The sequence below is a fragment of the Loxodonta africana genome, chromosome 5, assembly GCF_030014295.1.
Source record: "Loxodonta africana isolate mLoxAfr1 chromosome 5, mLoxAfr1.hap2, whole genome shotgun sequence".
Lineage (NCBI taxonomy): Eukaryota > Metazoa > Chordata > Mammalia > Proboscidea > Elephantidae > Loxodonta > Loxodonta africana.
In genome coordinates, this window is record NC_087346.1 from 152,834,958 (window position 1) to 152,850,874 (window position 15,917).

Consider the following 15,917-nt stretch of genomic DNA (forward strand, 5'->3'; position numbering starts at 1 on the left):
TCTTTAACTTTGTAATTGGCCTAAAGCTCCTTGCAGGAAATCTGTATCCATGCCCTGGAACTACCATGCAAATTATCACAAGCTGGGTGGCTTAAAATAACAGAAATTCATTCACTCACAGTTTGGGAGGTTAGAAGTCCAAAACCAAGGTGTTGGCAGAATTGATTCCTTCTGAGTCTTTGAGGGAGAATGGGTCCCATGACTCTCTCCTAGCTTCTGGTGGTTGCCAGCAATCCTCGGCGTTCCTTAGCTTACAGCTGCATAACTCCAGTATATGCCCCCATGGTCACGTGGTCTTCTTCCCTGTATGTCTCTGTGTGACCTCACCTGTCCTTGTAAGGACACCAATCTTTGGATATAGGGCTCACCCTAATCCAATATGACCTCTTTTTAACTAATTACATCTGCAAAAACTCTTTTTCCAAATAAGGTCACCTTCTGAGATTTATGCGGACATGAATTTTTGGAGGGGCACTATTTGGCCCACTGCAGTTATATAAACCAAACCAAAAATCAAATCTGTTGCTGTTGAGTCGATTCCTATTCATAGCAAACTTACAGACAAAGTAGAACTGCCCCAGAGGTTTTCCAAGGCTATAATCTTTACAGAAGCAGGCTGCCATATCTTTCTCCTGTGGAGCTGCTAGTGCATTTGAACCACTGACCTTTCAGTTAGTGGTCAAGCACTTAACCGTGGCACCACCAGGGCTTCTCACAATTATATACGGAGACATAATTAATCTTACTCCACTGTGCTCATTTACAGTAATATGGAAGAACAGACCAATGCTCTAAGGGCAGGCCCTTGCTCTGTGAGCTCTAATGCCCAGCACATCATAGGTCCTCAGTCAGTGATTACAGAATATATGATTAAGTTCTACCTCATGTAACTCTTGTGTGAGCCTGGATTTTAATCACTCATTAACTATAGATAAGATCTGATAGGAAATTGCTTCTAGGCATGATCACAAGCCATGTTTGGATGCGGAAGATTAAAAAAAAAAAAAAAAAACAGTCAAGAAAGCTCTGTGGAGTCTAGCTCTAATCTGCAACTCACGGGTCATGAGTCAGAATCGATTCAACAGCAATGTTTTCTTTTGTTTTTGTTTTTTAATTTATACAGTAAAAACTGTGAAAGCCAGAACCTGTGTAAGGCAGAAACCTTTCAGAGAAGAAAAACTCAAATATTTTTCACTAAAATGAGCGACAGAAGAATGCTAAAACTGCACCCTGCCAAAGGCAGAAAACTTGCAAGACCTGGAAAAAAACGAGGCAGCCCTGTTGAGTTTTGGCTTTCCCAGTTTTCAACGTACATAAGAGTTGATCAAGAGCCAGACACATAGACAAACAAAAAAATCCATTGCTGTCGAATTGATTCCAACTCACAGCAACCCTACAGAACAGAGTAGAACTGTCCCACAGGGCTTCCGAGGAGCAGCTGGTGGAGCCAAACAGCCAACCTTTTGATTAGCAGCTTAGCTCTTAACCACTGTGTCCCACACATAAGGAGTCCCCCATAAAGATGGTTGTATTTTCTCACGTTTTAGCACCCCCTCAGCATTGCTGATTACTGCAGTTAAAGGAATGAAGTGTCTGTACACACACATGCCTTTAAGTGGCAGGTCCTCCTGAAAGTAGAAAAGGGAGTAAATTTTTCCTGTAAGACCAAAATCAGGTCATTTAATCCCCTTACTTTGGTGACTAAGGTGTATCTGACCCAAGCTGTGGTCTTTTTAATCACCTCATATGCATGTGAAAAAGCTGGACGATGGAAAAGGAAGACAGAAGAAGAATTGATGCATTTGAATTGCGGTGGCAAAGAATGTTGAATATGCTGTGGACTGCTGGAAGATCAAACAAATTAGTCTTAGAAGAAACACAACTAGAACGTTCTTTGGAAGCAAGGATGGTGAGACTTCAACTCACTTGCTTTAGACACGTCATCAGGAAAGACCAATTGCTAGAAAAGGACGTCACATTTGGTAAAGTAGAGGGCCAAGGAAAATTCGGGAAACGCTCAATGAGTTGGATTGACACAATAACCAAAATAATGGACTCAAACATACCAACAATCATGAAGGTAGCGCGGGACTGGGCAACATTTCACGCTTCTATACATAAGGTTGTCATAGGTCAGAGCTGACTAGATGGCAATGAACAACAACAAATATTAATATCCAAAAAACTCTGCCAATAACCCTCCATACCCAAATAAGATGTTAAAGCTACTTCCAAATTTTGCTTTATGTTACGAGTAAATATAGAAATCTTATTTCTATAACATTTCACATTGCATAAGACATTTTCATACACACCTGTTTATTTTACACTTAAATCAACACTGTAAAGGAAAGGTATGGGCACTACCATTTATAAATGAGGAAAAACCAAATGCTTCTCCGAGGCCGTGCAGCTAGCTAATACGGCACTGGAACTGAACAGGGCTATCTCAACTTCTAGTCCAGGGCTTTTCTGGTATTATAATGTGCACTGTTCGTATTATATTGAAGAAGGTTCAAGTCCTCTTCCACACACCCCAGAAAACTTTCAAAGCAGGCCATGAACTAGACACTCAACACAGCATTTACGAGGGGGGGGATCTTCCATGGATGTCAGCCTAACAGCCCCTCCTTGCTGCCGTTGATCTAGAAGTATATGATGGGGCATGTGGCCCTGGGCGTAATGCATGGGGTGTCAGGAGACCTGGTGCTCAGTCCAAGTTCTTTGGTAATTGGTTCAAAATCACACAACTCAAGGCCTCATCCCTTCCCACCGCATGCGTCATGCTTAATAATCGGAATCTAACAATCTTCCCAAGTTCATCTCCAGGGACTACCAACTCACAAGCCTCTGGCCTCTGTCGTCTCGCCAGGCTGCCAAGAGCTCCTGTGACACATGATGTATTCCAACAGCACCACACCTTTGTACATGGTACTCCATTTGCCTATAACGCCTTCCCTAATTCTGAGCCTGGGAGAACCAGACTTATTCTGCAAGACCCAGCTCAAGTATTATCTCCTGTGAAATTTCCCCTGAACCTCCAAGGCAGAGTTACGGTTCACTTGTTTTGTTTTGTATGCACCTAACTTTACAAAGCACTTTCATACCAGCATTCTTATAGGGATAAAGAATCTGTATCGTACTTAGTTTTAGGAGCACCTGGAGAGCAGGGGCTGTGTCTTATTTGGCAGAATGTTTGCACAAGGTACATTTTCAATAAAGGTGGTTGAGACTTTCTGGGGAAACCCTGGTGGCATAGTGGTTAAGTGCTACAGCTGCTAACCAAGAGGTCAGCTGTTCAAATCTGCCAGGTGCTCCTTGGAAACTCTATCAGGCAGTTCTACTCTGTCCTATAGGGTCGCTATGGGTCGGAATCGACTCGACGGCAGTGGGTTTGAGACTTTCTGGAGCCATTGAGATTGGATAAACCCTCAAAAGTGTTGCCTGGGATAATCTTTAAAACTTAAACCAAAAATATCCCCTGAAGTCTTCTTTAAACTAAACAATAGTTTAGCTTGACTAGTAAAAAACGTCTGCCTTGAGCATTGTGCTCTTTAAAGGAACTATCTATACAGGACCAAAACGACAACAGCAACTCAAAAGGTTAGATATGAAGCTTCGGGGCCAGTGAGTTTATATTAGTGGGAGAGGAACAACCCAGAAAAGGAGGGTGAGAATGGATGTACAACTTAAAGGATGTAATCAGTGTCACTGAATTGTACACGTAGAATTTGTTGAATTGGTGTATGTTCTGCTGTGTATATTTTCAACAACAACCAAAAATAATAAATTATTAAAATTAAGTAAATAAAATGAATGGTGACTAGACAGATGGATGACAGAATGACCCAGAAGTGCCTAAGCCTCAGTGGGATGCAATATGCTCATGGAGTAGGAAATAGAATTTCTGAATCTCGTGGATCTGAGCCCTTTCTGCAGCTGGGTGACCTTGGGCACATAATTTAATCTTCCTGGGCCTTGTTCTCTTCAACTGTGAAAGGGAAGCTTGCTGAATAGCTTTTGTTTGCCTTCTAAACCCACTCTGTACTCTGCTGTGCTATCTGAGATCCCCACGAAATTGATGGATACAAACCACATCAACAGGCTCCCTCACCCTCTGGCTTCCTTTGAGTTTGGCCAATGGGAGACACCAGCAGGAGATTCTAGGCAGGAGAACAGTGAGATGGGGATATTCACCCCACCTACCACAGTTCCCTGACTACAGGTCCCTCAACTGAAAGCTAGAGCACCTCTTTCTCAGCCTTCTCTGTCCCAGTGACCAGTGGCTCCCCAGCCACTCCAGGTCTAGGCGTGGAAACAACGCCCCTTTGTCACTACCCTGGGATATATCACTGTCCTTCGTGATTTCCCTGCACCCTGTCCATGCCTTTTAAACAGTCTCTTCATTAAACCATTCTTAGATTATCCAACTTGAAGGCGCCATCTGTTTCTTCCTGGAACCCCAACCGATACAATGGGTAATAGCATTTATACCTCCCAGGGTCTTCGTGTAGCTTAAGTGCCATCATTGATGCACAGAAAGCCCTTATGGAATACTTCCAGGGTCTCTGCTGCTAATTTAAATGGTAAATGGTTCTAATGGTCTCTCCTACGTGGGAGAATGCAAGGCTCAAATAAAATGCTGGTCCCAATGTGAAGATAGTGTATGCATGTAATGTCCCATAAATATTTCATGGCGAAGTCACACTCGGAAATGAAAAGCATCCCTTCTCTCACTTGCTCTGCCGAGCCTGTGGATTGCTCCAAGTAGAGCAGCCGAGCCTGGGCTAACGCGCCCTCTGAGCCCAGGGAAAGCGCACAATTGCACGCCAAGGAAAAGCGGGCTCTGTAAGTGTTTGCTCAACTCCCCGGGGCATATGGGATGAATGTTGACAGAAAGAGGGCAGCATGTCAGGGGGGAAAAAAAACCTTCCCCTTCCTGTTCCCAAAATAACCCAGTTTTCGACCTGGATTGATTCTCTTTCCATCATTTTTCTCTAAGCTGGTGTCTGTATCCGATTTTAACAAAAAGAGACTGTAGCATGTGCGCCAGAATTAAAACATGATTTGTAAGGTCCAGTAATGAGTACGCTTTTGTTTCCACAGGCGGAGCTGAAGGTCCCTCTTCTTTGCCAAGTGCCAAGAAAGATGAACAGGCAGTAAGTACCGTGCTCCGCTGGGAGGCAGAGTCTCCCATCTCCTGGGGGTGACGGGAGTCAGGTCCTGGACTAGGAGCTAAAGAATGGTCCTGGTGTGCCCACCATTGGAAGGGGAGTCCCAGCTTCAAGGCCGTCTGTGAGGTTGGGTTGGGGGATGTGTACTTTGGTGTTCCCTGAACTCTTTTTCCATCTGTGCCAGGCCTTTCTTCTGTAGCACACTGAGTGGGTTTGACCCTCCAACTTTTTGGTTAATAAGCGATCAGAACTGTTTGCGCCACCCAGGGGTCTGTTTCATTATAAGATAAATGAATAAAGGTTTGGGGTGACGGAATAAACAGTAAGACAGGCTTTATTTCCAGACCCACACTCCTCTTTGGGGGCAATGTGAGCATATTACTTACTCTGACAATGTAGGTAGTATTTTCTATGAGCTTCTGTCTTTTTTTTTTTCTGTCTGGGCTCCTAGTTGAGACTCCATACCCTTTGTCTCTCATTCCATGTCTCTCAATGACTCCGCCCTGTGCCTATGGCCTCCGCTAAAAGAGGAGAGATGTCTCCCTTCATGAGGACATCAGGTGGCTTTTGTGTTTCAGCCAGATGGTTTGGTGTCTTGGCAATTGCTTCTTATCAAGGCTTCCAAAGGGTAGCTTTATTGTTTCAGCTTTGAGGTCACCTCAGTTATGAAGTGGGCAACATGTAGACCACTGGACAGGCCAGATCACCATTATGTCATGAACCTAAGTTTTTTCCTCTGAGGATGAGCCATAATGGAGCTAACATACGATTCTCTTATACCTCAGTCTTAGAAACCTGCCTTGCTAGATAACTCCTCTCCTTTCCAGAAGCTCAGGGCACCCTTTTCCTCCCCTAATTTTGGCCCCTGGGGCTTCTTTATCTACCCCAAAGTCATCTTCACTCTTACACAGTGCTGAAATCTCAACATCCCCAAGGTAAGCACTAAAACGAGAACCTCCCGAGTATGCATGCACACTAAAGAGAAACAGAAGAACTGGTACTACATAAGCAAAAAGTAAGCCCCCCATTACACTCCACAGATTTTCCTCGACCTCTAAGATTTCAAGACCATTGTTTCCTTATCTGCAAGACTTTGCCATCTAAGTGCAGACTGAGTGGCAGCAGCTTCTCCTGGGAGCTTGATAGAAATGCAGAATCTCAGGCCCTGCACCCCAGACCTGCTGAACCAGAATCTGCATTTTCACAAGATCACTAAGTGATTTCTAGACACATTCAAGTTTGAGAAGGCCTGGCCTAGAGCGGCGGCTCAGCACCCTCTCCTTCCCAACACACATGAGAAGTATCTACAATAGTGACTCTGAGAAGACAGCCACATATACTAACCGAAAGGTTGGTGGTTCAAACCCACCCAGAGGCTCTAAAGAAGAAGGATCTGGTGATCTGCTCCCGTAAAGATTATAGGCAACAAAACCCTATGGAGCAGTTCCACTCTGTTACGTGGGGTCACTGCGAGTCAAACATCAACCTGACAGCACCTAACTACAGCAGTTTCGAATTGTCCCTCTGCATCCCCATCCCCACACACAGTTTTTGTTTGTTTGTGTCTGCTATGCCTTGTGAAGTATCACACCTTCCTCTGTGAAAATCGTGAACAAAGTTGACTCAACAACAATATGTATGTGTGTGTGTGTACACAATACAAGTATATGTACATGTGCTTGTATATGGATATATTAGTTCAGTTAAAGACATTTACTGAATTTACTGAGTGCCTTAGTTATCTGGTGCTTCTATTGCAGAAATACCACAAGTGGATGGCTTTAACAAACAGAAATTTATTCTCTCACAGTCTAGGAGGCTTGAAGTCCAAATTCAGGGCACCAGCTCCAGGGGAAGACTTTCTCTCTCTGTCGGTTCAGGGTGAAGGTCCTTATCATCAATCTTCCCCTGGTCTAGGAGTTTCTCAGCGCAGGGACCCCAGGTCCAAACAATGTGTTTCCCTCCTGCTGCTTCTTTCTTGGTCATACAAGGTCCCTCTCCTCTCTGCTGGATTCTTTCTTTTATACCTCAAAAGAGATTGACTCAAGATACAGCCTAATCCTGTAGATTGAGTCCAGCCTCATCAATATAACTGCCTCTAATCCACTTCATTAACGTCATCAAACCAAAACCAAACCCATTGCTGTGGGGTCGATTCTGACTCATAGTGACCCTATAAGACAGAGTAGAACTGCCCCATAGGGTTTCCAAGGAGTGTCGGGTGGATTCAAACTGCTGACCTTTTGGTTAGCAGTCGATCTCTTAACCACTGAGACACCAGGGCTCCCATTAACATCATAGAGGTTAAGGTATACAACACATAGGATAATCACATCAGATCACAAAATGGAGGACAACCACACAATACAGGAGATCATGGCCTAGCTAAGTTGACACTTATTTTGGGGGTACACAATTCAATCCATGCCATTGAGTATTTAGTATATATTATGTCAGGTACTGTGGAGAAAGATGTAGCAATCTGCTTCTGTAAATATTGATAGACTGATTTGTTGCCCTCAAGTTGATTCTGAGTCATGGCAACCCTGTATGACAGAGTAGAAATGGCCAATAGAGTTTCTAAGACTGTAATCTTTACAATAGCAAATTGCCACATCCTTCTCCCGTGGAACAGCTGGTGGGTTTGAACTGCCAACTTTTTAGTTAGCAGTTAACCAAGCACTTAACCACTGTACCACCAGGGCTCCTTCCATAAAGAATACAGTTTTGGAAACCCTGTAGGGAAATTCTGTTCTGTCCTATGGGGTTGCTGAGTTGGAATCTACTTGACTGCACGTAACAACAACAACATGTCAGGCACTGGGCTAAGCCCTTCACTTATAAAAGATGAATAAGATATAGTCCTGTCGCCAAAGAGAATTATTGTTGTTGTACTTGTTGTTAGATCCCTTCGAGTTGATTTCTACTCATAATGACCCTATACAACAGTGTAGAACTGCCCCATAGTGTTTTATAGGCTATAATCTTTATGGGAGAAGATCACCAAGTCTTTTCTCCCTTAAACCCACTGGTGGGTTCAAACTGCCGACCTTTTGGTTAGCAACTGAGAGCTTAACCATTGCGCCACCAGGATCCTCAAAGAGAATTAGCCATATGTCAAGCAAATCATTTTCGTATTATGTAGAAAGTGATGGAAAAGCTCTACAAGTGCTAAGAAGGAGCCCCAAAGTCATGATTTTAAATTACTTCTCACATTGACTTTCTGTGCCACTTGCAGCTTCCTTAACAATCCATTAAGTGGCGGACAACTCATTGCTCATAGCAAGTCTGTGCTGTTAGAGCGGACAGTCCGTCCTGTTGCCCCGTTACGCCATCGGGGCGCCAAGGAGAGTCTTGGGGTTTTGTTTCCAGTATCTCTTCATCATTCCAGACAGAACTGACAAGAACCTTGTTCCTGTGGTTCTGAGTGTTTTGGAAGAGGTTGAGGTCACCAGAGTGATTGCTTCTGGGACTTTCCGGTAAGCAGATGCCCTACCCCAGCGAGGCACATTTGGGAACTCAAATGGAAGACAGTCTCATACATCCCAGCTTGGGGACTGACGTACGAGCAAGTGCCCCCACGGCATCCATTTTAAAATAAGCTAAAAAGGCATAAAAGTAAACTGGCCCTCTTCATTGCTAAAACTACTCCTAGTCCATACAGAAATTTTAGAAAATATGTAAAAGTACAAAGAAGAAAATGAAAATCACCAGTTATCCTGGCACTCAGAAATAGCCGCGACTTAACCACAAATTTCTTAAGTCATTTTTTTATATCTATGGATAATATTTGAAACGTTTCCAGAGACTACTATTAAAACTCACACTGTTTTCAGCCATTTGTTCAAAAATAGTGTTTTCTATTATGTGTATCGCTTATAGTATTAAATTTTCTTCAAAATCATGGTGTTTTAAGGCTGCAATGAGACGGACTGACACAGTGGCTGCAACAATGGGCTCAAGCATAACCATTGTGAGGATGGTGCAGGACCAGGCAGTGTTTCCATTTGTCGTATGTAGGGTCGCTATGAGTTTGAACCAACTCGATGGCACCTAATAACAGCAGCTTAAATCCGATTCATAAGCCCTTATCCACAATTCCAAAGTCAAAAGTCTTTTAAATACTGAAAGATTTTTGTAACTAATTTGACAACAAAAGCTGATCTAAAATGAGATGAAGTTTTGCATGGTTTTCATTTATTCCAGTTGGTGTGAATATACATGTTTCTCTGCAAAAATATTAAAGTGTTCAATGATCAGGTATTCCTCCAGACCCCACCAGCATTGATATGTCCTATACAGTACATGGAAACCCTGGTGGCATAGTGGTTAAGTGCTACGGCTGCTAACCAAAAGGTCGGCAGTTTGAATCCACCAGGTGCTCCTTGGAAACTCTATGGGGCAGTTCTACTCTACCTTCCAGGGTCACTGTGAGTCGGAATCTGCTCAAAAGCAATGGTTTGGGTTTTTTATACAGTACATGCACCATATAACCTTTTTAAAATCCAAAATATTTTGAGTTCTGAAACATACCTGGCCCTAAAGACTTTGGATAAGGGCTGGTTTATTTTATCTTGTGCTTGGTATTGGACATTTACAGTCTTGCCTGTATAGTTTTATGAGGCAGTTTTATCATCAGGATTAAACTTAACACTTTTTGCTCTAGGAGTACTTGTCAAATTTTTCACTATGTTCCCCAGCAGGCAATGCTTGCATGTGCTGTCATATCTAACACAATTAAACTGTGATAATCTATTGTTACATAGGAATTCAGGTTCAATCAAATTTTCTGACAATAACCTAGTGGTTCTTTCTTGCACCAAGGAACTGTCATTTACATTTGTGGGTTTATTTTGGACAGAGTTTTGGTGGTAAACAAAATAAAATGATAAAATTAAAGATTTAGTGCTAAAAGAATCTTGTTTTTAGTTGTCGTCAAGTTAGCTCCAACTCATGGCTACACAGTATACAACAGAATGAAACATTGTCCAGTCCTGCAACACCTTCATGATCGTTGGTATGTTCAAGTTCACTGTTGCAGCCACTATGTATTTTGAGTGCCTTCCAATTTTTTTCCAATCTGGGGGGCTCATCTTCCAGGCACTCTATCTGACAATATTCTGTTGAGATCCATAGTTTTAGATAGATAGGTAGATAGACGGATGGACAGACGGACAGACAGATAGATAGAACAGCACTGCATCAGGGTTGAAGGAAGACTCATTAACAACCTGTGTTATGCAAATGACACAACCTTGCTTGCTGAAAGTAAAGGGGACTTGAAACACTGATGAATATCAAAGATGATAGCCTTCAGTATGGATTACACCTCAATGTAAAGAAAACGAAAATTCTCTCAACTGGACCAATAAGCAACATCACGATAAATGGAGGAAAGATTGAAGTTGTCAACGATTTCATTTTACTTGGATCCACAATCAACACCCATGGAAGCAAGAGTCAAGAAATCAAAGAATGCATTGCATTGGAAAATCTGCTGGAAAAGATCTCCTTAAAATGTTGAAAAGCGAAAACGTCACCTTGAGAACTAAGATGTGCCTGACCCAAGCCATGGTGTTTTCAATCACCTCGTATGCATGCAAAAGCTAGGCGATGAATAAGGAAGACTGAAGAAGGATTGATGCCTTTGAATTATGGTGTTGGTGAAGAATATACCACAGACTACCAAAAGAAGGAACAAATCTGTCTTGGAAGAAGTACAGCCAGAATGCTCCTTAGAAACATGGATGGCGAGACTTCATCTCACACACTTTGAACATGTTATCAGGAGGGATTAGTTTCTAGAGAAGGACATCATGCTTGGTAAAGTAGAGGATTAGTAAAAAAGAGGAAGACCCTCAACAAGATGGATTGACACAGTGGCTGAAATACTGGGCTCAAGCATAACAACACTTGGGAGAACAGCACAAGACCAGGCAATGTTTCCTTCTATTGTACATAAAGTCACTATGAGCAGGAATCAACTCGATGGCACCTGACAACAACAACATAGATAGTTGCCTTTGAGTTGACTCCTACTCATGGTGATCTTATGTACGATAGGAAAACACATTGACTTGTCCTGTCTAACCCTCACAATTGACAGTATGTTCAAGTCCATTGTTATAGCTATAGTGTAAATCTACCTCACTGAGAGTCTCCTGCACCCTTGCTGGAGACTTCGTCAAACATTATGTCTTGCTCCAATAATTCATCCCTTCTTACGACATGTCCAAAGCAAGAGAGTCAAACAATGCTCTGTTGTGTTCCATGATGTTTTCATTGGCTAATTTTCAGAAGTAGATCATCAGGCCTTTCTTCCTAGTCTTAGTCTGGAAGCTCTGCTGAAACCTGTCCACCATGGGTGACCCTACTGGCATTTGAAATACTGGTGGCTTAGCTTCCAGCATCATAGCAACAAGCAAGCCACTACAGTATGACAAACTGACAGACGGGTGGTGGTCCATTCTCTTAAAAAAAAAAAAAAAAAAAACCTTGCCATCAAGTCGATTCTGACTAATAGCGACCCCATGGGACAGGGTAAAACTGCTCCTTAGGGTTTCCAAGGAGCAGCTGGTGGATTTGAACTGCTGACTTTTGGTTAGCAGTCAAGCCTCTAACCACTATACCACCGGGGACTATGTAATTCAAACATCCACACATAGTTGCAATATCTCTGTGAGATAGATTTGGGACTCGTCTTGAATATTCTTGGGTTGAAGAGTTCACTATCTCCTGAGACGGTGAATTAGAAAACTCTATGAAAGTTCCTCTTTATATTGACATGAACAAAGCCAGTTTCAAGTCAATGTTAATCATTGGCTCTATATATTTTGCTAAAAAAAAAATACTTCTCTGTAATAATTGTCTCACTTGAATTCAGTGTTTATTCTAGTGATGAGAATGCAAGGGTAGTGAGAATAAAAGCTTATTGACCATCTCCTCCAGGCCAGACTCTCTGCTACTCATTTGGCATAAGGATCTGTATTGTGCTTCTGGCTGCTCGGCACTTGAAACAGCTGTTATGGATTGAATTGCATCCCCGTACAAAAAGACAAGTGAAAGTCCTAACCCCTAAAACCTGGAATGTGATCTTGTTTGGAAATAACGTCTTTGAAGATGTCATCAGTTAAGTTAGTATAAGGTCACACTGGAGGAGGGTGCGTCCTAAAACAATCTGAGTGTTATCCTTATACAAAAGGAGAAGAGACGCAGAGATAGAGACACACAGAGAAGAACGCAATGTGACAAGGAGGCAGAGATTGGAGTGATGCTGCACCTGCAAACCAAGGAACACCGGGGGCTACCAGAAGTCAAGGACAACAAGATCAGATCTTCCTCTAGAGTCTTTGGAGAGAGCATGGCCCTTCCAACACCATGAATTCAGATTAGTAGCCTCCAGGACTGTGAGACAATACATTTCTGTCATTTGAAGCCACCCACTTTGTTGTACCTTGGTACAGAACCCCTAGGAAACCAAGACAACACCCTTCCCATGTTGCCACATGAAACCCACCTTGGGATAACAACCTCCCCAAATTCAGAGCCAGGAGTTATGGCCACATATCTGACTCCAAAGCCTAAGATCATTGTGCCATATTGAAGTGCTTTGCCAGGATTAAGAACATCATACTTATGTATTTTTCATCAGAGACACATTATCCAGTTGAATGGCTTTATTGCCTATTAGAGGCATGTTTTCTTTTCAAACGCTTGCAAATAAATAAATATGCATTCGATCACTGGGATGGGAAGAAATAAGCTCCTCTCAAAAAGGGCCAGCTCAGAGCCTAGCACAGGGGACTCTATAAATGATGTTTCTCTCTGTATGCGTGAGTGACAAAACTCCAGGTCATTATTTTCCTTCCTGACATGTGTGAACACCCTGCCTTCGATCTCAGAGAGCACCGGCATTTTGATTGGCAGGAGTTAATAAGTGCAAATCCCACCAAATCCAGGGGAAACAAGAACGAGCGATTTTGGCACCCTGAGATCAGAGTCCTGCATCCGGCTGAGTCATCAGCATGGTAGCCTCCTAGTTACCCAGAAGTAATTATCAACCAACTCTCAGGCCAACCAGACCCATCCTCTGATGCTCTCAAAATCACACAGCTAGGGTTCAGCTTTGTGGTGGCTGATAATTAAAAAGCTACAAGCTGTGAAAGAACAAGGCTAAGATACACGGGAAGAGTTTGCCAGAGGTTGCATGCATGGCCAATGATACTTTTTTGGAAACAGCAGGTGTGGTGGCCCCTGATACTGAGTGCAGATGGGCAGTGGTGAGGGAATGGAGGATTTTAAGATAGGCTTCCTTCTTTGTTAACGCAGAATTGCCAGCTGATGAGGGAACTGGCCAGCTTAACTAGCTTTCAGCCAGTTGGAAAACATACAGCTGAACAAACTTAGTTTCCTGCTGATTGGCCTCAAGATGAGACTTTTCCTGGTTACAGCCTTTAATGCTCTCAGAGAGAAGGAAGAAGGACTATGCTTGCTTTAATATTTCAATTTATTGTTACCATATAACTAAGATATATTTATTGTAGAAAATTTAAAAATACAAATATCTATGCATAAAGAAGAAAAACTGCCACTAATAATCTAACCAGTGAAAAGTGGTCAACATTTTTGGATATTTTCTTTTAGATTTCATTATGTCTTCTAACTTAACAAAATATCATATTTTTTTAAACTTAACAATACATCATAATTATCTTCCAATATTAAGTCATTTTTATATCTACACAATCTACCATTTGTTGTTGTTGTTTTTGTGTGCCGTAGAGTCAATTCTGACTCATAACGACCCTACAGGACAGAGTAGAGCTGTTCGGGGGTTTCAAGGCTGTAAATCTTTATGGAAGCAGACTGCCACATCTTTCTCCTCCAGAGTAGCTGGTGGGTTTGAACCACAGACCTTTCAATTAACAGCCAACTACTTTATCCACTGTGCCACCAGGGCTCCTTTCCACCATTTAGACATCCTATATTTTATATCCCTCCATTATTGGAAAACAGCACAACTCGTGAACTAATTCAACAAGCTCTATTATGTGTTGTTGATATTAGGTGCCATCGAATTGGCTCCAACTCATAGGAACCTTACGCATAACAGAATGAAACATTACCAGGTCCTGCACCATCTTCACGATCATTGGCGTGTTTGAGTTCATTGTTGAAGCTATCAGGTCAGTCCATCTCATTGCGGGTTTCCCTTGTTTTTGCTGACGCTCTACTTTGCCAAACATGATGGCCTTTCCCAGCAACTGGTCTTTCCTTATGATATGTCTACAGTAAGTGAGTCAGAGTCTTACCATCCTCACTTCTGAGGAGCATTCTGCTTGGATTTCTTCTTAGATGCTTTTGTTTGTCTTCTGGCAATCCACAGTATATCCAATATTCTTCACCAACACCACAATTTGAACGCGTCAATTCTTCTTCTGTTTTCCTTTTTCATTGTGCAGCTTTCCCATGCATATGAGGCGACTGCAAAGACCATGGCTTGGGTCAAGTGCACCTTACTCATCAAAGTAATGTCTTCACTTTTTCAAAACTTTGAAGAGCTCTTTTGCAGCAGATTTGCCCAATTAAATACATTGCCTGATTTCTTGACTCCTGCTTCTATGGACATTGATTGTTGATCCACTTAGAATAGAATCATTGACAACTTCAATTTCTTCTTCCTTTATCATAATATATCTATTAATATAATCATGTCAGAATATTAAGGTGCTGTGTTTTATTACCTGGCAATAAGAAAAACCAACCACCCCGGGGAGTCATTTAAGCCAGGCCAGTGTTTGGGAAACATGATCCACAATCATGGTTTATAATGACCTTAGCATTTCATTATATAAATGTACAAAGAAATTGGAAACAGGATCCAGCATTTATGGTTGAGTACTCCTTGAAGGCCAAACTACCAGCCGCTTGACTGACTCTATCTTATATATACCCAACGTACTCCTACAGATGAGATATAGAAAGAGAGCATGTTGACTTCCTGACGATCTCTGGACATATCCAAATGCATCTGATATCAAAATGGTAAAATGATTTCCAAAACTTTTCTATGGATATCATTTTGGGCCAATATAAGGAAGCCTCGGAAAACGCACCCATTTGAAAGAAAAAAGGAATTTCCTGAAGATCTGGCTGCCTGGAATTTCAGAATTCCTGGTGGAGAGAGACCAGGTCACAAACAAGGTCAATGGAGTCCTGATCAGAAGCTTAATATCAGGTAGCTAAGTATGAGTGCTTTCTGCTTGGCTCCTCATTCTTGCCTTCCATTCTTTTATTATTTGGGAGGAAAAATATTTTTCTGGGCTTAAGAGCTTAAGTGGAATTCTGTTAAGTTAATCTATCAAAGGAGACATTAAAATCCAACCTTTTCACCCATAGGGGAGAAGGCAAATATTTCAGTGATCAAGAATACAGACTCGACTGGTCTAGAGAGGACTGGAATATCAACTCTGCCCCCTACCAGCTGTGATACTTCAGGAACTTAGCCTCTCTGAGCCTCATTTTCTTTATCTACTAAATGCAATTTGTAATAGGAACTATCTCGAAGGGTTGTTGAGATTACATGACTTAATGTATGCAATATGTTTAGCACTGTGTCTGGCTCACAGTAAGCATTCAATAGATGTTGCAGATGACTGTACTTTCTAAAGATGGCCACAACAAGATCTTCATTCCAAGTGTTCTGTAATGTGACCTTGACACTCCCCCATTCAAAGGTGAATC

At 42.2% G+C, this 15,917-nt stretch overlaps 1 long non-coding RNA gene across 1 annotated transcript in view; it reads left to right on the plus strand.

The window, feature by feature from the left end:
• The window catches only part of LOC135231464 (uncharacterized), a 126,065-nt gene that overhangs the window by 13,982 nt on the left and 96,166 nt on the right, over window positions 1–15,917 (plus strand). Inside the window, exon 2 of the long non-coding RNA XR_010322167.1 lies at window positions 5,107–5,159. This is a non-coding gene — a long non-coding RNA (uncharacterized LOC135231464). The remainder of the gene's footprint in view (window positions 1–5,106; window positions 5,160–15,917) is intronic.